General features: G+C 39.7%; 1 protein-coding gene across 5 annotated transcripts in view; it reads left to right on the top strand.

Moving 5' to 3' along the window:
- The window catches only part of MPP7 (MAGUK p55 scaffold protein 7), a 259014-nt gene that overhangs the window by 39401 nt on the left and 194811 nt on the right, over window positions 1–24802 (top strand). For 4 of the 5 annotated variants that reach the window (XM_075212010.1, XM_075212007.1, XM_075212011.1 and 1 more), the window contains exon 2: window positions 11813–11887. The exons of the other annotated variant lie outside the window; for it this stretch is intronic. The gene's annotated coding sequence lies outside the window, so the exon portion shown is untranslated. The remainder of the gene's footprint in view (window positions 1–11812; window positions 11888–24802) is intronic. 5 annotated transcript variants of the gene reach the window in all.

Genomic DNA, 24802 nt, shown 5'->3' with positions numbered 1-24802 from the left:
TGCTCGAGCTTGCCACGCCCTTACTGTACATTGACTATATGCATACACCCAGTTTCCCCCCTGTTCCACCTCCATGGGGGTAGGAACTGGGGGAGGGGGGGGGGGCAGTTGCCTCCCCTCCCCTCCGGCCCCCTTTATGAACTTCTACACAAAAGCCTTCATCCTACTTTCTGAGGTCATGGTATCTGTTCTAAACTTGTGAAATCTTTTAAATTATAGATTGTCTTTGTATAGATGTAATAAAAATTGATTGATTTGTTTAATAAAACTCAGTGTTCCATTATTAAACATTTTATAAATAACCTGTATTGCTGATGAACAACTATTCACTTTACGTTTATTTCGTGCGGTGGATTCAGTAACAAACAGGAGATACAGCAATTTAAATTTATAGCATCTACCATAACCAGTGAGGCAGTAACTATAGATTTATAAATACTCCCAGTCAAATGAGATTAGGCTGTCAACGAAATCTGAATAAAAACTAGGTTAATGACTATGAAATATGTAAATTTTTAAGATGAACAATTTATCTATCTTTCTAACAGCTATTGTACTAATTGGTAGTTAAAATTAATAATATTTACTAATGTATAAATCATTTTTTTTATAGTAAAATAAACAATGAAACTGGGGTTGGCTAACCCCTGAAACACTGACAAAAAAATAACATAGGATTATGAGTATTTGTATATCTACAGTCACTGTTACAACTGTTGTAAAACGAGATACCAAATGCGAGAAAAAGGGAGACCTATAGCAGTCCTTGGCCTTTTGTCCCCCCCATGAAAATATTTGTTCCTACGCCCCTGTCCACCCCTGAAATAATTGGCTGCCATAAGGGTCCTTTGTGCTCAAAGATGAATTGATGTTGCTTCGTTCACTGGCGTATAGTCCGGTTCTGGGAATGCGCATATTGATTCTACACAAAATACGCCATGTATTGGCATTTATGTACGTCAATGACTCCGGTCTATTGTGTTTAGTGTGACTATAGTATGCATGTTTGTGATGGATTATGTAGTTTACTGATAATCATATGAACGGCGTGCCGTTGATATTACTATAGGCCAGGCTCCACAAACTACTTCAAGAGTTAGAATCCAGGGCTAAAACTAAAGAGCCATCAATTTTTAAGAAAAAAAAAAACTTTTTCAGGTGAAATTACCCACCTAGGTTGCCTGTGAGGTGCTTTCCAGGCCCGGCCAGGTACCACCAACAAACAGGACAGGTTATCTTGCTCTAGCTGTGTCTTGGATTCTCTCTCTCTTGTGGGACTAAGGGGTATATTTAGTAAACTGCGGGTTTAAGTGTAGATGTTGCCTATAGCAACTATTCAGATCCTAACTGTCAATTTGTAGAATGTAGTAAATAATTGATACCTAGAATCTCCACTTTTTCAAACCCGCAGATTAGTAAATATACCCCTAAGAGCTCCACAGTGCAGTGTGGAAGTGACAGTGTGGAAGTGAATCACAGTGCAGCTAATTCATTTTAATTCCCTGCCAGACTGTCTACATCCACCCTTGATGTAAAATATCTGGCTTTGACATGCAGTGCCTGTGGATGGCATGAAAGATACAAAGGTCACCAGGAAATGGTACTGGGATTAACAGACTGCTACAAAAGGTCTTTCTGGGGCCACAATATTAAAACAAAATGCGCAGCCATTTCTTATGCAGTATGAAAAAGAAAGTACACCCTCAATATCCTGTTTTTTTTCACATCATCATCATCATCATCATCATCCATCACCCAATAATTCCGCAGCTCTGTACAGAGAACTCACTCACATCAGTCCCTACCTCATTGGAGTTTACAGTCTAAATTCCCTAAAATACACACAGACTAGGGTCAATTGTCAATTTGTTAGCAGCCAATTTACCTACTAGTATGTTTTTGGAGTGTGGGAGGAAACTGGAGCACCTGTAGATAACTCACGCAAATAGGGGGAGGACATACAAACTGCTGAACATAATCAATTAGTCATTGTCTAAAATTTGATAAATCTAATCCAAAGTGACAAATAATCCATGACAGATTTTAATTTGTCGTCATTCAACAAAAAAAAGACATCAAGAAGCCTTGTGTGAAAAGCAATCACCCCCCCCCGCTCCCCCCTTTCGACTCAGGAACTTGCTACTTTATTCCGAATAATATTTAAAGATAGAATTATCCCTACTATATTTATAGAAAAAAAACTGCTGCCTGTTCTCCAGGTTGTGTAGAAGCTACGCAATGTTCTAGTGGTGTTTGCTGAATATACTGTTTCAGGTTGTTAAATTCTGTGTTTAATATATTCTGCTAGCTTGCATATGCATCAGCGTTGCTGCTTTTATAAATGTTGCTCACAGTCACAGTTGAAGACTATGTAAGCCACTGTCTACTACTGCTGACACCCCTTACGCTATGCTCTGGTTTTCTCTGACCTTTCTATATGTTTGGAGACATCTATGGAAGCAGCTGTTTGTATAAAATTCTAAACGGCACGAATAAATGTCATTTTATAATCTGCATTGTTGCTATGGGCAACACCACCTCTTTCATTTGCACCAATTTTCATAGAGATACCCTACCAAGGTTTATTTTAATTGTGCTTTTTGTTATGCATGGATCTTAGTGCATAAATGAAGTATACACTTATTAAAAGATTAAATTATGTTGTAATGTGACCAAATCATGCTTCCTTTTAGCAATGGCTCACAAATTGTTCCAGACAATGAGTATATGTTATGTTTTGCTAATTAGAGCAGCATACCTGTAATTATAGGCGGTGTACAGGATATGTAGCTTGTCTGTATGGGCAGAGGTCCACAGATCTGCTTAATAACCTCTCGTTGCAATGCTTATTTATTGTCTTTCAGTAGAGGATGTTGCAGTTTAGATATATAATGCAGCACTTTCTTTTCAAATGAGATATTTTGTTGCCAGTGGGTAATAAAGTTAAGTTGTATTTGTGTGTAAGTGCTTGTGCAAATAATTATACATTGCAATGTACACTTCTTAGAGTGAACGAAGGTGAGAGGGGGGGATAGCTGTGATATACAGAGAACCCAGCCAGGGAAGCCGATTGAGCAGATAACATACTGGGATGGTGTATTGAGGGACATACTTTTGCCATTGTAGGTCCTGTCTAGGGAGGAGATGGGTGATCCTGAGAGGGTTTAAATGGAATGCTTTCTCGGTACGGAACGGAAGTCTTCAAATATAGATGAAGACGGCAGCGTTGTGTCTCAACCTTGTAATGAGAGCGCACTGCTTCTTATAAATTGTCCTTATTATTGTTTATCTGTTTGGTTATTGCTGGTTAAACTGGGGAGCACATTACTGTGCTTACTGTTTGAATAGCTGATTTGAGGGACTGGCTGTCTATGTCAAGGGTCACACAAACAACTAGGTGCATTGCTCTCACCCCTTTTATTTTAAGGCTGAAAGCCAACTGAGTGCCCTCTTCATAATTGCTGCACAGGCAGGAATGTAAAGAAAAAGAGTCTATGTATGAACATTTGCGCTCAGTACAAATAACGTATTTATGGTATTGAAAATCCTAGACAAGATTTTCACACTATTGCCCTGGCCAAAGGGGGTAAACCACAGGAGATAGTTATGAAGTTTTTCAGATCTCAGTGATAGGTGTTTTTCCTGCTACACATTCTGCCTAATTGACACACAGCAATAAACTCCTAAACATATACATGTTCAATGTAAATTGTTTCAAGATGTGAATACCATGTGTCATATAATCAGACAGGGGTTACCATCTTCTGGGACAGACGGCTGCACTTTATACAGATCAGCCAAGGATGTCACAAAAGACCTTGCCCGTCCGAAACTAACTCAACACAGGATCTCGCTTTCTGAAGTGAGGAACCTAGTGTCCCACACACGCATTCAAAACAACCGTACTCACTGGCTATAAACTATAGTTTCTCTTATCAAGCATCCACCTGTTCCCCAGACTGACTGAGCTGCCTAGCAGCCTTTTATCAGCACCTTATTAGGTGTAGTTCCTGATTAGCCAGCACCTTGCTAGCGATCTGGAAAACCCGATATGGGCCAATAGAATGGAGCCTGCCCTTCTCTCTCCATTCAAAACCCCCAGGGACCCTAACCAGTTTTTCTTACTGTTGAAGACAATCTCTGATAAGCTTTTTCCAGTCATAAACAATCTCCCTGGGGTTTTAAAACACAAATGACATAAATTCAGGACTTATATACCTTCCATTCACTACTTTCCCAGTGCTTCTGTCAGACATGGTGTACAGGTTTTAACTTACAGTGGCTTCAAAGAATTTATGTTGGACCAAAGATAATCTTCTATGACAAATGATCCAGTATCTGGGCTGTGTGAATTCTTTGGGTAGAGTTCATCTAGATGGATCAGATACTGCAGCAAGCAGAATAGGTCAGTAGTATCAGATGATCACTCATAGTGCCAGGGGGTGTGGTGAGCTGGAGACACTTCAATAATAGACACTAACATTGTGTTCAGCTGTTTTCAGTATACGCTTATTCCTTAGCCTCAGTGATTACACCCAGGACAACTACAAACATATTACAATTGATAGTTTTAGTTGGAAGATGATCTATAGAATTTTTTTTTTCTTCTTGTTTTATATGGTTTAATTTTATTGTGCATTAAAATATGGTCTGCTATTTCCCTGTTCCCCTTTTTTCTTTTGTATATATACTCTGTACCAGTGTTGGACCAATTCTATATTGTACAATGGGCGAATACCAGATTATTTTACAGAACTATGTGCAAAATCTAAACATTATTTTTAAATCTTAAAATTAGGCAGGAAAAGCCTTAATGATTACAGTTTAGATGTCATTTTAACTGCTGTGTCTGCACACTAAAATCCCAAGGAAAGTAGAATTTAAATTGAGTTGACCAAATCATGGGGATTCAGACAAGGCCGCTAAAAACTATTTGACCGACCCTAGAGCAAAATCCTGGATTCAAACTTTTGCTTATGTATGTATTCAGGCATAAATAGTCTGTAGATGGAGCTGGTCTGATCTGTATTGTAAGCAGTTGGCATGGAATCAGTTGTCGGTTAATAGGCACCTATGTGTCGCTAATATCCACCGTGACTATGTGGACTGTACCGCTACTCCGCGTTTGGAGAATCAGTCAAAGAAAGGTCATAAAGCTTTAGTTTCTATATTTACTGACTTTGCAGCTATGGCATAAAGGTCTCGCATAAGCCCCTCTGATTCCCACAGATCAGCCACTTACTGGGATGATCTTTTGTGCCATCGCTATTGGCAAAGATAGTATTTATAATGCATGTAGGTGCCCAGTCAAACTCTGTATTGGCACTTTTGCTGTGCTACTGTTTTTAATACTATTACTATTAATACTATTATCATCATCAACATGTATGTATTGCTTTACAATTGGGATCAAACAATAACATAACAATACTGGGTAATACATACAGACAGAGAAGTAAGAGAGCCCTGCTCACAAGCATACAATCTATGGGACTATTGATACTACTACTACTAAAACTACTATGATTAATGCTACTTTTACTATTACAACTCCTCCTACTCCTGCTTGACACATTCCCTCTGTATTGTACTGGTCTCTAAAACTAACCATAAAACCTTTCTTTCATTCATGAGCATCCCCATGTTATTACAAGGAGCTACGAGATGACACTAGACCCTAGTGAATGATGATAAAACAAGGGAAAGCATTCTATGAAGACCTATAAATATTCTTCTTTATTTTTTATGGTAGGTGCAGTAACTGCCAACAGCCTGTGGGGTTTGCTTATTATTCTCTTGTAATTATGAACAGCGGTTTGCTATAGGCAAGGCTTCTACTCAATATTGGCTTGTTTTGTCTACAGAAGCAGATTATCATTTTCGCAAGAATATTGTCAAATAATGTCACTGTAATTTAATAGATTGAAACAGCAACCCATTGCTTAGATTGGTTCATGAAATCTGATTTAAATATAGCTCAGAAATATATATATGTTAGAGTCTAGACTCTTGGCTTTTTCTGTAGCTGTCAGCTCTCCAGATTAGATCTCCTATATGAAACCTACAGCTTGGGTTTCTAGAGTATTGCAGACTGCTTTACAATCCATCCAGGCTGCAGCTGCTCGCAAGACGGTAGCTATAATAGTTTTATTGATTTTTGATTGAGGTTTTACAATTGTTTCCTTCTGTGTTTACTGTCGAAAATTTGTTTAAATCGTTTAATATGTCCAGAATCGTTACATTTAGTATCGGCAATGTACAACAATGTAATTGTTTTCTAGACAGAATCCATAATATGGACTCTGTCTAGAAAATATGTTCCTTTTATTTTTGTGTTGATATTCCTAGCTACATAATATCGGAACTCTCCTGCGCGCCTGTAATATTATATTGCCTTGAATGTTTGCAGATTTAAGCTCATGATGTATATTATGTACAGTATATGTCAGATGAACCTATTTGTGGCTGCTGTCTAGAGCTGAGGGCAATGACTAGTCCTGGGCTTTCTCTGTATCACTGCCCTTGGCATAGGCACAGTTAGCAGTGCATGTTGTGATTGGTCTCCGCTGTAGGACAACTCCTCACTAGTCAGTGAGAACTCCCACAGGCTGCATGTAGAGCACTATTATTTTATCGTTTGTCAGTTGTATCCACTGTATACAGCGTCTTGTGGGTAAATGTATCAACTATCAGTGATTTTGCTGGTGGGATTTAAAACACTAAATTTATTAGAGGCAAATCCTGGCATGTGGGGGTTGAAAAATTTACCAGCCCCACACACCGGATTTTGCTAAAGTAAAATTGCCATTTTAAATCCCACTGGCAAAATTGCAGAAAATTGCCCATTTTACAAAATTGATAGTTAATATATTTACCCCCTGGAACACTTCAAGGTTCAATGCTTGGAACAGTAGAGCATCCAGAAACTTTAAAACTGCTAAAGTCGATGGGTGTGTGGTGAAGAATGACCTGATTTAACAGGTTTGCAGTAAGCCAATCATGTGCCATCATCACTGACACACCTCCAGTCCCCCACAGTCTGCTATTCATCAGTTATTTCACACTGAGGGAGACTATGTTGTCCTACTGTAGGCTAACGGGCATCTTCTTTTCATAGAGAGAGAAAATCTTCCCTCGTATTAACCATTTTATCTCCAGCATATTTGGTCCTGGAAAACTGGCATACTGCAACCAGGAGCTCTTCTTCATAAGTCTACGCGTATTTACTGGTTATTTGTCCCATAAATGCCTTTAAATATTGTTTTAAGTTCAGTTGTAATTACAGGCTGCACTTGTCTCAACAAATTAATTCAGTTTTGTTTTTATTTATTTCAGTTATTTTCTGTAGTGTTAGAATTGAATCTGAACTGTAAAAATTTCCTGGTAATCACTTTCTCTAATACAAATTTGCTTGTTTTGTGCATTTTGTCACATATGTTTATATCTTTCTGTGTGTGTGTAAACACTTCTGTATTGTATGGACATATGAAGCTGTGGAGAATATATATATATATATATATATAATCAGTGTAATTTGGAAATTTTTGGGCTCCAACCTACACAGCTATATATAGATCCCACGTTACTTAAATATACAGACTATATTCTGCTGCAGTCTCATGTCAGATCCACACAGGTTACAGACTATATACAGCTGCAGTCTCATGTCAGATCCACACAGGTTACAGACTATATACTGCTGCAGTCTCATGTCAGATCCACACAGGTTACAGACTATATCCTGCTGCATTCTCATGTCTGATCCACACAGGTTACAGACTATATCCTGCTGCAGTCTCATGTCAGAGCCACACAGGTTACAGACTATATACTGCTGCAGTCTCGTGTCTGGTCCACACAGGTTACAGACTATATACAGCTGCAGTCTCATGTCAGATCCACACAGGTTACAGACTATATCCTGCTGCAGTCTCATGTCAGAGCCACACAGGTTACAGACTATATACTGCTGCAGTCTCGTGTCTGGTCCACACAGGTTACAGACTATATACAGCTGCAGTCTCGTGTCAGATCCACACAGGTTACAGACTATATACAGCTGCAGTCTCATGTCAGATCCACACAGGTTACAGACTATATACAGCTGCAGTCTCATGTCAGATCCACACAGGTTACAGACTATATCCTGCTGCAGTCTCATGTCAGATCCACACAGGTTACAGACTATATCCTGCTGCAGTCTCATGTCAGATCCACACAGGTTACAGACTATATCCTGCTGTAGTCTCATGTCAGATCCACACAGGTTACAGACTATATCCTGCTGCAGTCTCATGTCAGATCCACACAGGTTATAGACACTACGCTGCTGCAGTCACCTGTCAGATTATATACTGCTGCAGCTGTGTGTTTGATGTATACTGTTGACGGACTATGTTTTAGTGCAGACACACATGGGACTATTTATTTATCTGCTCTTGTTTTATATAATGTAGAATTAACCTGAGCACAACTTCACAGTGAGATTTACTAGAGCATGTATCTAAAAAGTGGTCTGATATTATTGCTAAGAGACCCCAGAGAAGCCGATCCGCCTATGCACCTTAAACCCCTTGATATTGTGCAGTTTGGCCACCTACATGGCTGCAGGACAGGTCTGTGTGGGCAGCATTCGTATAGATATAGACAGTCTTTTATTGTCCCTTTTGTTGGTGTACATTTACAACACAAGATTTACGTATATGCTTATCTGTTGATATATGACCAAGAAACAGGATCCACCACCTCCATAGTAAGGTGATTATGACAATGCAGAGCTGAGAAAGTGAAAGCAAAATATTTGATGAGTTCTGCATATAACAGTCTGAGTGTGTACTCGGTCAAGGTCCTTTTGCTGTCAAGTGTCGAGAGTTGACGTTGATGATAGTGCTTTTAAGTGTTTAGCTTTACCTGCACTTTGTCACGTGGTAGCCGTGACGTGGATACATGTAATTATTCTGGGAATGTGCTATATCACTAGAAATGGTCCGTGATCTGCCAGGTGTAATAGAACAAGTAAAACACACAGATTACATTGGTTACATAGTGAGAAGTGAAGATTCTATTACTAGAGCAGTCACCGCTGGTGACTCTGGGTCCCTCCAGCTGGTGTAAGTGTCCATATGATGTCTGCTTTGTTTGTGCTCTTCATTTACCTAAACAAAACTCATGTGGTAGCCTCATTATTAAAGGGAATGGATGGCGCTAATAACTAGTTTTGTTTACTGTCAGGGGGAAAAAAAGTGATTTAAAAGCAACCTTTATATATATGTAAAAATATAGTTTATAAAGTAAAATATAGTATATAAAGGTGAATACAAGGTTTGTCTAATGAACCTTTCACAGCAATAACTATACAGAGGACAATGGGACATCAATTGTGAATGGAAAACAGAAAATCTTTCCATGAGCATTGGAAGGGTTCTTTACGGTAAGGGTGATTAGACTGAGGATCACTTACCACATAAAAATGGATGAGACGCCTTTCTTACATGAAATGGTTTCTGCAGCTATAATTAGTAGAGGACAATAAGGGGGTGATTGATCCAGGGAATTCATGTGATTGCCATGATTGAGGTCAGGAAGGACGACCCCCATGAGACTACATTGACAACTGTGGCAGAAGGGGTTTCGTTTGGGATGTCTCTTGATCATCACAATTACAATGTATGAAATGTTGAATTTAATGCACTCGTGGTTTTTTTTGTAACCATAACTAAGCTGAGATTTGTTAATTGAGGGAAAATTATAAAATCCTTATGAGGTTAAATAATAAAATCGAGAAAAAGAAGTTGATTAATAAGATGCGCTATCAGCTTCCATTGAGTACATTTTGATGGGATAATCTCGATATTAAAAAATAACTTTAATAAAAGTAATTAAAAAAAGAAAAAAAAGAGCGAAATATAAAACCAAATATTATGTATACACAATAATAAAGTTAAAAATGCTATCTGCACCAAACAATCTTCTCTATTGATGTATGGACTTATGCTTAAGGCAGATATTGGAGGAATGGTTGTTGCTAACCCCACTCATCTCATTAGCACATATATATCTGAGAGTATGGCATTACTGGAAGATTGTTACTGCAGAAAGGAGTATCTTAGATGACTGTTGCTTTACTTTCTCGATGATTAGTACAATTCCTTTATCCTAATATATTCAGCAATTCCTCTCACTGGGGTCAGTAATTCTAATTGGTCCTTCCAATAGTCCCATAATGAGAGAACACCATGCCCACTAATAATACAGGGAGAGTATCTGCCTGAATAATTGCTCCAAACTATATTTGAATTTATTGTAGCATTATTGCCATTATAAAGAAGCTGCCAGTAAAATAAGATAAGAGGTGCAGAGAGCGAGGACACCCGTGCTCGTTTTGCTTAGGTCTGCTTCATCCAAGGCAAGTATGTTCTATAATAAGCAAGTGTGGTGTTAGGTACTGGTCCCCCTGTGCCGTAGTGGCAGGAGCAAGGTGCCAATTAGGGGGTTTTCAATTAATATGTTCTTGCACACTACATCTGTGTGAGAAATATTATAAATGTACCCCAGTGTTCTGTACCCACTGTATCAGGTAGTTTCCTTCTCAGATCTTGTACCAATATGGTTCATAGTTTGCACGGTCAAGCTGAGCTCAGTAGGGGAACACGTTTTTTTAAATTTGGTAATTTGTGTCTTTTTTTTTTTTTTTCGGAAGTGCTGCAGGGGGTAAAAGTAGGTCCTGTGATTTGCGGCAGATGCCGTAAAATAACAAAACAATAATTGTTGTGAAAAAATATCTACATGAAACCATTAAAAGTGTACCTACTGCCTACAAATGGTGGAGGCAGCCATATCCTGAGCTGAGCCTGTATACATAGGACTGTAGACTGAGAATACATTAGGAGTCATTGACATCACTTCCAAATATCCAATAGGATTTGTATAGTTTACTGTGTGTTACAGAATCTATAACGGAGCGTTCATTTACCTGCTTATCTCTCTCACCAAGTCTTGAGCTACACAAACCAAATTTATACTTTACTGCAATTGACAAAGACATCCTCTGATTTCAACAAGGAATAACCAGCAAATAATGCGCCTCTTGGTATGATGTTTGTGAAGTGTGGCTGATTACCTGTGCATCGTGGTCTGTGCTGATTACCTGCGCATCGTGGTCTATGCCGATTGCCTGCGCATCGTGGTCTGTGCCGATTGCCTGCGCATCGTGGTCTGTGCCGATTGCCTGCGCATCGTGGTCTGTGCCGATTGCCTGCGCATCGTGGTCTGTGCCGATTGCCTGCGCATCGTGGTCTGTGCCGATTGCCTGCGCATCGTGGTCTGTGCCGATTGCCTGCGCATCGTGGTCTGTGCCGATTGCCTGCGCATCGTGGTCTGTGCTGTATAGGGAAGCTGTTGACACCGGTCATCTTTCATCTTCAGTACCTGCAGCTACGGCTTGATGCTGTCATATGATGTAAATGCTTGTTCTGAATCCCAATACAGTATCATGGGTCTGGATGCCCCTATTTAGGGTTGAATGAATTAGTGATCCGTTGGGTCGCCTCTAGAGAATTAAATGTTGGTCTGTATCCCACACAGGAAGCACAGAATGTATGTGAAATTAATATTAACATGGTAGATGGCTACAAGTTAAATGATTAATAATAAAATGTATTTATAGTTTGTTATTGTGAATACATGTTTAATTAGTAATGTCACAGTTGTCTAAAAAATAAAAATCTCTTTTAAATGTAGGAAATGTCGTTCACTGTATGTGACATTGGCTGTCAGTTTTGTGTAATTAATTCATTATTTTGTTTTGTTCTAGGTTCAGATTCACAATGTCTGGAGATTTCTTATAGTTCTTCCACACCGAGGTCGGCTTTACTAGAAACAGAGTGAGGTAATACACACCTCTTTACTTTACTGATAAATGTGCCTTATTTTGCCTTTGAAATCGGTCACATGAAGATGGAAAACTACTTCAGAATAACCTGAAAATGACACAATCATGGCTCCTGAAAATGTTTTTCGACGTTCCTTCAACAAAGCATGTAGTTCTACTCTAGCAGAGTACGGCTACCTTGGCGATGACTGATACGTGCCTTATGGCCATCATTCCTTTTTATGGGCTTAGGTTCTCCAGCGTATGGCCAACCACCACCCCCCTCCCACCCCCAGATAAGGGATAAGTGATTAATCGCTCATTCACTGGATTTTTTTCAGGCGATTCAGGGTAGAAAAACTCCTTTGACTTGTGCAATGAGGTTTCAGAGAGGCAGTTACTTGTCAAAGTTGCATAAAGTATTAGTGTTTTCTAAGCTTCTAATCTTATTTAATTGCAAAGACTGAAAAATGTCCCTTCTAGTTTAGGTCCAAGACACAGAAATCTTTATTTGGACCTTGGGGAATCTTTATTGCAGTAATATTTTGTCTGTTCTTTGATCTCTTTTGATCTGGTTTTCTGATCGAGGAATAAAATAATCACCCTTAATGAGGTTTTTGATATATGGCCACAGGTGATTCTAATTTCCTCCATCTCCGTCCTCTGACCAAGTAGCAGTAAATGTTGACCGTCTGTATGTGAGCAGGCTTTATCCCTTTCGGAATCTTGGAAACTCTTTCCACACCTTAATATACCCGACTGTAACTGGCAGCAACACCGTTCTGTCTCTTGGTCACTATTTCCATCAACTCTCAAGTGTTGGCAAATGTCTTCTCTCAAATGTGAATGTAGGATTTGAATTTTTTTTCAAGTGCTGCCATGTGTTTTCTTAAGCACACTCGTAAAGCTCCGTAGCACCACATCTCAAAATAACTGTTTAATAATAGCCCCTCCAGATGTCCAGAGTTGTCATCTCTGGGGCAACTCTGGTCTTGTGCCAGTTTTGCTGAGGTAGCAGTTTGTCAGCGATAGTAGCAGTGCCGTCCTTATTATATATCTCTTACTACTTTACTCGACAGGATGAATGGGTGATGTCATTACACGTGTGTATTCCACCAAGTTGTGTTCGACTTTCCCAAACATAACCGCGGATAAATCTTTGTTCTGTGGGCGATGCTGTTGAACCCATGTGGATTGGCAGTGGGACTAATAGGAGCAGGAAGTACAAATCACTTTTAAAATTTCGTTTGAACATAGTATTAAATATTTTCCAATCATTAAGAGCGAAACTGCTAAGCTTTTTGTAGCTAGTTTTAAACATACCATAGTGAGAAGAGAGCGGCGTATTTTCTGGCGTCTCTTGTAATCCCATTGCTCCCATGACTGACGGCCCGTGTAATTAACGTGGCTTATTTAAAGCCATCCCTGCCCATTTGCTCTCAGGCTATGTGCTTTGGCGTTCACAATAGAAATGACACATTTCACAATACAAATAGTAATGTCCCCCTTGTATTATGTCTGCAGCCTTTGAGCATGAAATAATTTTGTTTTCAGTGTTATTTGTCCTTGGTGTACTAAGCACATCAGGGCCGTATGCAGCAAGGTGTTGCAGGGGTTATTTGAGAGCATATTCCAGGCTGGGGCTTAGTTTTGCATTTGCTCTAGATGTAGGGGAAGGACACCGGCATGTAGTTGTGCTCATTCAGTTTGCAGATAACGGTGAAGAGATTATAGAGCACCGATATTACTGAGGGACTTGTGTCGTCCCTGTGGCGCTTCATGACCATATACTTCACTTTCCAGGTATGACCAATATTCATGAGGCACTGGGTGTTGGTCCAGCCCACAAAATGGCTGCCCTGGATTATGTCTTTGCAGTAGTTGGTGTTTAAAATTCTCTCAAACTATTGTTTTGTAAATTTACAGTGACACTATGTTTTAAAAAATAAATAAAAAATACTTTGTCTAATACGTATAGGCCTGGGCATGTCTGTATACACCGTGCTGTCATGAAAAGTGGTAGAATAATTGTGAAACTAAATAAGCAATAACATGTAATTATTAATTATTACATTAAATATTATTATTAAAATCTGCTAATACATTTCTTGTGTTCAGCAAGGAAACGTCTGAAAAATAAAATATTATTGGTACGGTTTTCTATATAATAATTCCCCTTTGAAAGCTACCATTCTTTGACAAAATATGAGAAAGTGGAAAGAGTGTGGCTTTTATATTTTTATAGCAATTCACATTTTCTCAGAAGGTTTGTGAGGCAGAGAATTATACCTTGTACTCGCTGATTAATGCAAGAGTGATTTACCACAGACGCAGCCAGCTGCCACCACGGTACTACAGATAGAATCACTAACACTGTCACCAACCATCATTGGATACACGACCTTCGTACTCGCTGTAGAGCAGCATGTATATGATGTAGTACATGCTGATAGCACAGCCATGTGCTTGGGTGTGTTATGACTCCCACCTTGCAGTTTCTTTAGGTCATCCACCTGGCTGTAGCTCCCCGTTCCAGGATGTTGTGGGCTATGTAACTTGTTCCCCCACCAAACGCCACTGCTTGACCCTGCTGATTAGGTCACCATGGATTTCCATCCTTGCTGGCACATAATAATCACATTTGTGCACTCCGGCACCCATGAATTCCAACTCGCTCTTAACTTGCTCATCTGTGACAATCATACATGTGATCATAGTCTCTGATTCAGTCTGATGCCTCTACTAGAGAAAACATTTACCATAGAGATCAGTAGAGGTGGTGAACACCGCTGACCGCATCTGAGGTGAAGTGCTCTTGTCCCCCAATGTTTACCTCAGGCTGCTGGTACTCGTGCTAACACAACATACAGTGCTGCCAGTGGTTCTTCTCTTTGGTACCCTAAGATGAGTTTGTGAAGAACTCCTGGCCTGGAGAGGCAGTAACAAAGCCATCTTTTTCAATGACCACAGTCCCCATTTGGTCATCCATCAAGGCAGTGAGCTTTGGATGCCTCATTAGGGATTTCCAGACAATCTGCCCTGTTGCTGTAAACCAGGCTGTCTCTCAAATATTTATTTGCAGTATAAACATTTCTGCTGTAAGAAATAAAAAAATGTCAGATGGCTGTTACATAACTTAACAATTAGAAGCTATAAATAAGCAGCACAATCCTCCTGGCTTCTCCTATTTCTCAGTTTTACAGATGGATGGGGTCCATGCTTATATTTATTTTAAAATTATTTTTTTTTTACATTTTTGGGGTCGTAGTTCGTTTTATTTTTCTGGCTTCCTCGTTTCATCTTAAGCCATGCATTTATATAATCAGGAAGAAGTATTGAATCAAAGTCCCTGATGCATATCAATTCAAGGGGAATCCATAATAAGTAAGACTATTATAAATACTTAGCTGAAAAGCACAGAACATGACCCGAAATATAAAGCAATGTATTAAATAAAAGCTACTTGAGGGTATACCAGTAAATTAAGTAATCCGAAGGTGGTAACCCTATCAGTCTATCTAGGAAACAAAATGTTTATCAAAATGAAAGCAAATACAAGTAGGAATATATTGCTATTTTCAAAGGCAGCTTTTCCTCATTGTGTCCCCCGTGTGTCAGCTGTCTGTGCCAAGATCATCTGTTACAGAGCCTGGCACTCGAGCAGAGTCGCTGTGCTAATATTTTATGCTGCTCTCTAATTAACAGCTCAGTTTCTTTGAAACTCTGAGAGCTAAGCAAGAAGCATTGATGAAACGCAGTGTAGTCACAGGGACGAGATGTTTCTTGGCAAGAGTAATTTACTAACTGGAACTGCAAGACCATGGTGTCCAAAATGTCTGAGAGTGCAGAATGTTAGCAACTCTTCTGATCACGCTGTCATTACTCGTGTCCTGGGGCCATGAGGCGGTACTGTAACCTCGTGTGTGCAGTGAGACATAGGTAGCGCCATGCGTAATTAGGAAGTGACTTGGGGCGGTGGATGCCTCTAACATATTTTTAGGTGTATTAGAGTAACTAGTTTTATACTGAACAGCACCTAGTTTTTTTTAGTAGAGAAGTGCGCTGGTCTTTTGGGAAACACTGACCTTGTGTGACTGTTTAACGATAGCGCTGGATGTGGCAGGAGCAGTTCCCTCCTGTGTGGAATGTAATGGGACAAACCGGAATAGTTATATAGTGGAAGGAGCAGGGTCCCCACAACAGCACAGTCATGATCCTTGCTTTAATTAAAGTGTATATACTTGGTTTTTATATGCTTGGCATAACTAGTTCTAATTCCCCTGTGTGTCCTCAAAAAAAAGATATAATTTACAAAGGCAAGCTAAGAAATAATAAAAAAGTGCACTATTCTGCAAAGTAACCTGCTCATGATGGGCCATGAAGGAGTTAACGTGACATTGTGTATTCCTAGCGTGTATTATTTTGTAATGAAAGCAAGATTTATGATCTTAACAAATGTTATACTCCCGGAGCTGTACATAGATAACTCTTAGATCATTGTTCCTTCCGTGTTCGGAATCTGCGGCCTCCACGCTGGAGAGATCCTGAACACTGAAATAAATCATCTGAAACATTAATGCATGTTCTAGGCTTTGATGCACACAATAATTTATAGATCTGTACCAACACGAGCTCATCTATAGTACACAGCAGCTTGCCACTAATGCACAGATCAGTAGATCTGGTCTAAAATGGGTATTTCTAATTAATCATCCCTGGCTGTCCTTGTGTCTGCCCTTCATAGAGAGTTGTAGCATCCTGCGGAAGTTCTTGTCCCATTCATAATATTCTCTTTTTTTTTCCACTTAGATGTCATCTCTAAGGTATATATTATACTTTTTATTCTTTACTTGAATGTTATTAATTTACAATGAATGATTTATATAATAAAACAAAAATATAGATATTGTTTCTTAGAGTTTCTCTACCCCTGCTGGTGATTCAAAGGTCTAATACTGTGATGACAGCAGTGAGTATTTGGAAATCTAATCTAGTGTCCAACCATTAATATGACTGACCTATGATCACAGCAGTGGGGATTAGAGATCTAAGTAACAAAACATACTTCCAAAATAGGGATCACTGATCCCTATTACATCTTGAGAAAGCATAAACTTGAGTATTGATTAAAGTAGAAGCAGTAGCCAGGTGTGTATGGTGCAGCTCACCTGCGTTGCCTGTGTGCTTTCTTTGGCTCTCACAGGAATCAGCGATGGCTATTATTAAACAAGGTGTGTCATGTAGTGTATTGAACAGAACAGGTAGCTGTTATCTATGTGTTTACATAGAGATCGATGTACTCTGTTTGACATGATGAAATGTAAATTTTGTGGTTGTAATCAGACCCCCGTAGCTTATTTTCCCCAGCATAACAAATCTAGATAGAAGGTAAAGATTAAATGAATACACTGTCCTGTTCTGTGTATTTATTTCTGCCCTATTAATTATTTTTATTGTACCAAGACCATAGTCTGATGGAAATACTTGCTTAGAACTACAATTCACATGCCCTGAGCAATCATTATGTTGTTCTAGAACCTTATCCAGCAAGCCCAGTTTTAAAAAGCCCCATGGCGCCCTCTGCTGTATAGTTTCTGTTATGTTTGCTGACCTAACTATTTAGAATCTTTTTTTCTTTTTTTTTTCTTCTTCATTTCTGGTGCATGTTATTGCTGAATAGAACACTAATTAATATCCTTGTGATGATAATGAACGTCGCACTGTTCTGAGAGATATACCTTAGGAAGCTACATGGAAAATTATTTTATAATGTAACTTATTTTATTTTTTTTCTCTCCAAGTACAAGTGTAACAAATTAAAATGGTTTGTCTATGCTACGGTTACATTCAGAAAGGTGACTGACATCCGCATAGTGACAGATTGTTATATGCACTTGGTTACAAAATGCGCCCAACTCTGAATGAGGCCCATTGTATTCCAGATGGGGGTGTTCAAAAAAAATGATATATATATATGTATGTATATATATATATATATATATATATATATATATATATATATATATATATATATATATATATATATATATATTATACTAATTACTGTATTAAAAGAAAGACAAAGGACTCAACACGCTTAATGCTTGTGAACATGTCTTTTACTTTTTACTGTTATTTAGATGGGAAACTACTTTTATTTTATCTGCTGTAACCAACAGCAACTAACCATCTTCTAGTTGATTGATTGGGCATCAGGTGCCCTCCGAGCCGTCACCTACTGCCCTACCTATGTTACAGCTTGTAACACGTGTTTACAATGCCAGCTGATATGTTATTACAGATAGGTGTCTTTTTCTGAGATTAAGGGTAATGTGTGGCCCTTTCTGAAGCTTATAAGACACCTATGTTGCGCCCTGAAGTGTAATCAGGTTGGTTATCACTGATCTAGCTGCTGCTTTCCTAGTGCAGAATAGAAAATGAAAGTAATCCTCTATTCCCATATACATTTATTAAATGAGCACATTTGTTTTTAATGGTACAATTGACACGTTTAGGAGGAGCGTTACGTTGTGCCGTTCGTTCTATTCAGCGCTGTACTCGTAGACCTGTGCAAAGCATGCACGTTTGCAGGATTTTACCTAAATGCATAAAACACACAAACACCCAGGTGTGACTATAGCTTCATACATGTTACCAGAGAATCACATTGCTGATCCATAATACTGTATGTCTATACTGCTCATTCTAACCAGGAGCAGGACATACCAGTGCTGATTTAGAATTACATCCGAGTCTTGTTATATTCTTACATAGTTATAACATGCATCTGGGTTCATGTGATTCTGTTACCACCATAATATATGTTTGCAAAAATACACACAATGGACTTAACATTTCAAGTTCTAGCCATAATTGGTATTTAAATGCGCTCCCCCAACAAGACAATGATACAGCTAACAATCTAATTTTCATAGACACACAAGTGCGTACATAGACACTAAGACAAATTTAATAAGACGCCATTTAATGTTCCACTAGGTTTTTACACTGGTGGGGGATTGGGGGGGACTGAGCACCTAAAGAATCCCAAACGAAAATAGGAGGACGTACAACTTCTCACATATAGTCCTGTGGTCAGATTTGACCCCAAGTCCCCAGCACTGCAGAGCAGCAATACTGGTCACTATGCTGACAATGTGGATGAGCCAACCTTATTTATATACTTGTAACGTATATCCACTTCACTAGCCAATAGCTGGCAGACTGAGTCTAATGCATTCTCTATTGGAAGACCGTTGATCAGCTGTGGCTAGGAATGTAATATTTGCAGGGATCTATATTCAGAAATAAATGAAGAATACCTTCATGGTTTTATAGAAGTTCCTAAAAGTATATTCATACAAAACCCTTTTTTCAGAATCACCATATTGTAGAATCCTATTGTCCACTTGTCCCCCAGGTGGGAATAACCCCAGGTTATACAGTTTGTACCATTAAAAATCAACTTTTTTACTTTAAATATTTTAAATTGATAACATCTTAACATGAATAACATTTAATAATAATTTAAATGCGCTAGGAAATTATAGCTATTATTATAGTTAGTTTATTGGTATAGTTCTTTTGCTTTTAGCCCCCAAATGTCTGTTGAAATTGTATCTACAATAAGCATTGACCCATTTGTGGCTGTGGGAACTCCGACAACGGCAGGACATTAAAAAAAACAAACAAACTAGTTTTATGTTGTTTTTTTTAATATAACTTTTGATGCCCTGCAATAGTAGTACTTTGTTGTTTTTCTTTTTGCAAACTTTGATTCAACTCCTTTTAAAAGGCACATTCCATCTAGACCTAGGGAGGCAGCCAATCAATTCTCTAGGAGCCAGTGACATTACTGAGCCTGGCACTCACTGGTACCTAATAATGGGTAGATGGCATTTTCCTAGATATTGCTTTAGACCGTAGTGTAGACAGTGGGAGGCAATAAATCTTGGGTGCCGTATGATCATGTTTTTATGGCACCTTGTTGAAGGACAGAATGAAGTATACACTCTTTAGACTTATTCCGGACACATAACTCTGCGTAGATGGCAATCTGCCTGGCACAGAGCGCTTACATAACACTACATTTCCTTCATATTTTACATATTATTTTCCTAAGCCTTCTGCCTATTGTGTAAACCTGGCTTTTAGAAGACAGATCTGTCATTAGATTAATTTTATCACTGTTTATTCTTTAATGCCAATAAAATGCTAAACATACACAATAAAATCATTCATTTGTCGAGGATTGCTAGTTTGCTGTAGACAGCAACAGGGATTCCCGCCTGCTCATGTCATTCATTGTTAGAACACCATATAACTTTCACGGAAGAAATACCTTTATGGATTTTCCAGATCCGAAATGCTGCAAAATATAGGCCGACTATCAATGCATTTAGTGTCCTTAAAGATTTAGTTTTTTGGCAATGGGATGAAGTGTAGTTAATTCTGTCTAGACTAAGATGTAAGTTGCCGTGATTAGGTAGACACAGAGCTGTTTCATTTCTGCACGGGGGAAGATGGAGGGGTCTGCAGCCCAGAGCATTGTTTTGGCTGGTTTTCCAGGATGGAATTCTAGTGGATTTACCCTCCAGAAAACTATGCAACAAGTAGCACCCAGCAGGGACAAGCGGAACTGCACCAAGATGTTTTTCTCCCCTAGAACATTATGCTGATCACGTGTAATGCAACGGACTGTTTGTACACTAGCTAGTGCTGTTATATGTTGCTGTGTGTGCTGATAATATACACAATCCTTTCTAAAGTAAACTAAATAAATAATGGATCTATCTTTGGTTTAGTAGACCTTTTTACCAAGCTCTTTGTTTATCTGGGTATCGAAACCTTATTTTTATTGTAGTTATACCTGGTCTATTTGTATGAAGTCATTAGTACTAGTTAAATACATATAAACACTGGGGTCATTTATGACCAAGATTAAGCATCGCACCTTTTGCACCATTTTTTTACATGGTTTCCCTTGCTGTGCACAGTTAGGCTGCACCTTGTGTGCCGTGTTTGCGTCACATTCTGCGTGCGTGGGGTACACCCCCTCTCCTCATAGAGTGGTTTTTGTACATCGGCCTTTATTTTGTGTCCTATTTATGGATTTGTAATCTACCACACATAGGTTTGCTCATTACACAGTGAATACGGTGGTCTGGTGGCCGTGATTGCACTTTCTAGTTAGGTTTGATTGCACCAAACTGTATGCACATTTTATCTAGTGCCGTGGAATGTAGAGGTTAATATGATTTCTCCTTCATCCTATCTAGGGGACACTGCTACCATGGGGTTGTATGAGGGAACATGGAGTAGGCAGTCAAATAGTTAACTTTTTTAACTTCCTGCCGACAAGCTATATCCCCTCTGCAACCCCCTGCAAACCTAAGTGTGTGTTGAGTGCCAGATGTTTAGGACGTCTGGTGTACTCTTCTTGCTAAGACTCTGCCACTCGACTAATTTTCATCTTTGCCGTATCCTAGCCTTTCTCCACGATGGCTTGGACACAGGTCAGCGACTTGGGTCCCTGAAGGTCTAGGTATCCACCTCCTCTATCTTTTTCCAACTGAAAATAACTGATATTCCGGAAGTTAGAACCTTCCTTCATATACAGCCCTTATGTTACGCCTACGGCTCCCTGGGACCTAAACTTAGTTCAGACCATGCTTCAGAGTTTCACCCTTTGAACCAATGGGTTCAACGGAGCGGGGTTGACCGGCTTCTAGGGAGACCACCTCTAGGTGGATTATATTCACAATGAAGCAAGCCTACGTCACTTCCGAATGGCCTGCACCTTGTCTTATTTCCGCCTATTCCACCCTCTTAGCGAGGGGTTATTGGGCTGCAGTGGGGGTTTCAGCGGATCAGCTTCGCCGAGCGGCCACCTGGTCCTCTGTCAATTTAATGTGTTTGCATCCCCGGACGCCATTGTTGTGGACTGGACTGTCAACTCGGTCCCTACCTTAGGGGGCTGCTTTGGTATGTCCACATGGTAGCAGTGTCCCCCAGGTAGGATGAAGGAGAAAAGAGGATTTATATACTAACAATAAATCCCTTTCTCTGATTCCATCTGGGGGACACTGTGTTCCCTCCCTTCTGTGGCTATTTTTCGGGCATTTGAGTTCCGTTCCTTCGGGCTTTTGTATTACACACTGAGGATTGCAGGGGGTTGCAGAGGGGATATAGCCTGATGGCAGGAAGTTAAATAAGTTAAATATTTAAGGGCCTACTCCATGTTCCCTCATACAACCCCATGGTAGCAGTGTCCCCCAGATGGAATCAGAGAAATGAATTTACCGCAAGTATAAAAATCCTCTTTTTCCAGGTGGTCTTAAATTGTCCTTTTTTTTTGCAATGAAAAAGCCATGTCCTGCTCTACGTAGTAGGCAATGCCATTAAGTCTGCATGCCTAATAAAATGTAGTTTTTTACAATGTTGGTGATTATACACACTTGTACTTGCTACTGGGCTGTTATGCATATGATTTGCTGTATTTGCAAAAGACAATGTACAGCTGTTTGCCATGACTCCTATCTACATACAAGTTGTGTGGCATCACTACAGAGGGAAACCTGTCATAGCGCTACACAGTCATCTTGTAAATGACGCCTATGTATGTACATTAATCCTTTTCTTGGATGTATACGATGTATTCTGCTTGTTCCCAGCTACGTAGACATGCTGAGCATCAGGCTGGGGCACCTGAGACGGCCAATGCTTTTTACAACAGGTGCTCAGCTTTGAGCTGTGGCTGGAGTACAATGCGCTCACTATTTCAGTGTTCCCTAACTATTAATAACAGATGGAATGTCTATTAAATCCTTATTCAGCATGGTGAGATGCACCAGTGGGATCGCCATCCCTGGCACTGTCTGTAATTGTGGATTTAGGACAAATCGATGGGATTTGTACAGTGGTTCTGTGCACTCGGAGAGGCCAAGTCTCTGATCGTGCTGCCGATAACACACTAAACTGTTCAGACACTCATGTTTTCCTAGAGGTGATTCAACTATTTGGTTAAAGATGCAGTCAGTGTAGAAAATGCTGCATTGCTTGGATGCTGTTCAGAAACATGCTGCTTTTTATTTCCTACATGAAAACAAGAGGGCCGCTGCTTTAAGTGTGTGGTTCTAGATGAATAGCAACTATTTTGTGGTTTTGGAGGCCGCCTTTGTGAATGCAAGTAATAATTGCTTTCATTTCTTGGCATAAGCTGTACTTCTGGAGGTAGTCGTGTTTCAAGGCTCTTTGCCTATACTGAAGTTCAGCTATGTATTTGTATGCATGCATTATGCATATGTGTATGTATGCGTGTGTGTATATGTAGATATATGAGAGATTGATATATAAATAAATAGACACAGGGACTGGTTTTCCACAAGCTTCTAAAGGAGGAATTTGGTATTTAGCCGGCAATCGGCAGAGTAAGGCTGCAAATAGAGTTACACACTTACAGTAATGCACCAAAATCAGAGATACAGGTGGAGGACATATGTGTGACAAAATAATAGTAAAGTAACTTACATGAGTTGAAGTGGTTTGTAGCTCTTTCCACAGCTAGCAGCAGGCTGACAGGGTGGGGCCTGCACTGAGGCGAATCAAAACAGAACACCTGCAGGGAACTCCTTTTTAAAAGTATGGTGGGAGTGTCATCTGCCCATCAAGCTAGAATTGTGGGAGGAGTGTAAAGTATTTAAATATGCCTATGTTCATTATGGAGTGTGACCGATGCCAGACAATGGTCGGTGTCTAGGGAGCTGGTGGTCTCTGTTACTTTAGCTGTAAGGTCACAATGAAAGAGTATGCAACTTTATGTTATGAATTACTTTGCCATCCTGACAATAATAAGCAAAGTAAAAGAAAAAAGGTACTGATAGTGTTCTTTTAAGTCAATCAATGTAGCCTTATCTGATATATATTATACACATTACAGTAAACTTGCTGGGAGAGACAAGTATATTATTATACACATCACTCTCCGTCTAACACCACCTATACCCTATTACAACATTCTCTGGCCATTGGACCTAATTATGCCTCACTACTATCCTTGCATTCGACAAGAGATTTGCTAGGGAGCAATCCCAAGACTATGATTACCTTCAGCAGAACCCTATATGTGAATCCACCAGCCAGCACAGCCATCCTACCTCCATCCAGTGTCCCAATCACTGATTTATACCGGCATACACACTCATCTCTGCTCCACAGTTTTATCACAGTGCCCATGATCCTCCTCACGTCTTATTGCAACATCTACCAACACTGGTGGCTGTGCCATGATAACATGGTCATAGGGGCAGAAGGTGACCAAGTCAGCTGGGTACTCAGTCTTTCAGTTATGCCACGTGCCTTCCTCAGTGCCACCTGTCTTCTATGGTCCAGATATTTACCACCATGGCTGTGTTTGCAAGTCAGTCACTAATAGGCTAAAGTAATAGCATGATCCCACTGAGCCACAAGTAGGGTAGTTCCAGCTGATGTACTTTTAATTTATTCCACAAATTGGATGAGCAAGGAAGTACCAACCTAAATTAGAGGCACAATCGTGGCTACTGGACCACTGTACTTACTACCGTACCCACCATGCAGTGATGTTGTGCTTCTAAGTAGACATAAGTAGCAACACTGGGTAGCATGATGGCTTAGTGGTTAGCACTTCTGCCTCACAGCACTGGGGTCATGAGTTTGATTCCTGACCGTGGCCTTATCTCTGTGAGTGTTTATGTTCTCCCCGTGTTTACATGAGTTATCTCTGGGTGCTCCGGTTTCCTCCCACACTCCAAAAACATACTGGTAGGTTAATTCGCTGAAATTAAATTAACCTTAGTCTCTCTGTCTCTATGTGTGTGTGTGTGTTAGGGAATTTAGACTGTAAGCTACAAATAGGGCAGGGACTGATGTGAATGAGTTCTCTGTACAGCGCTG

The sequence above is a fragment of the Mixophyes fleayi genome, chromosome 5 (genome assembly GCF_038048845.1).
Source record: "Mixophyes fleayi isolate aMixFle1 chromosome 5, aMixFle1.hap1, whole genome shotgun sequence".
In the NCBI taxonomy this organism is placed as follows: domain Eukaryota; kingdom Metazoa; phylum Chordata; class Amphibia; order Anura; family Limnodynastidae; genus Mixophyes; species Mixophyes fleayi.
The sequence above is the reverse complement of the archived record's forward strand: the minus strand, read 5'-3'. Positions and strand labels throughout refer to the sequence as shown.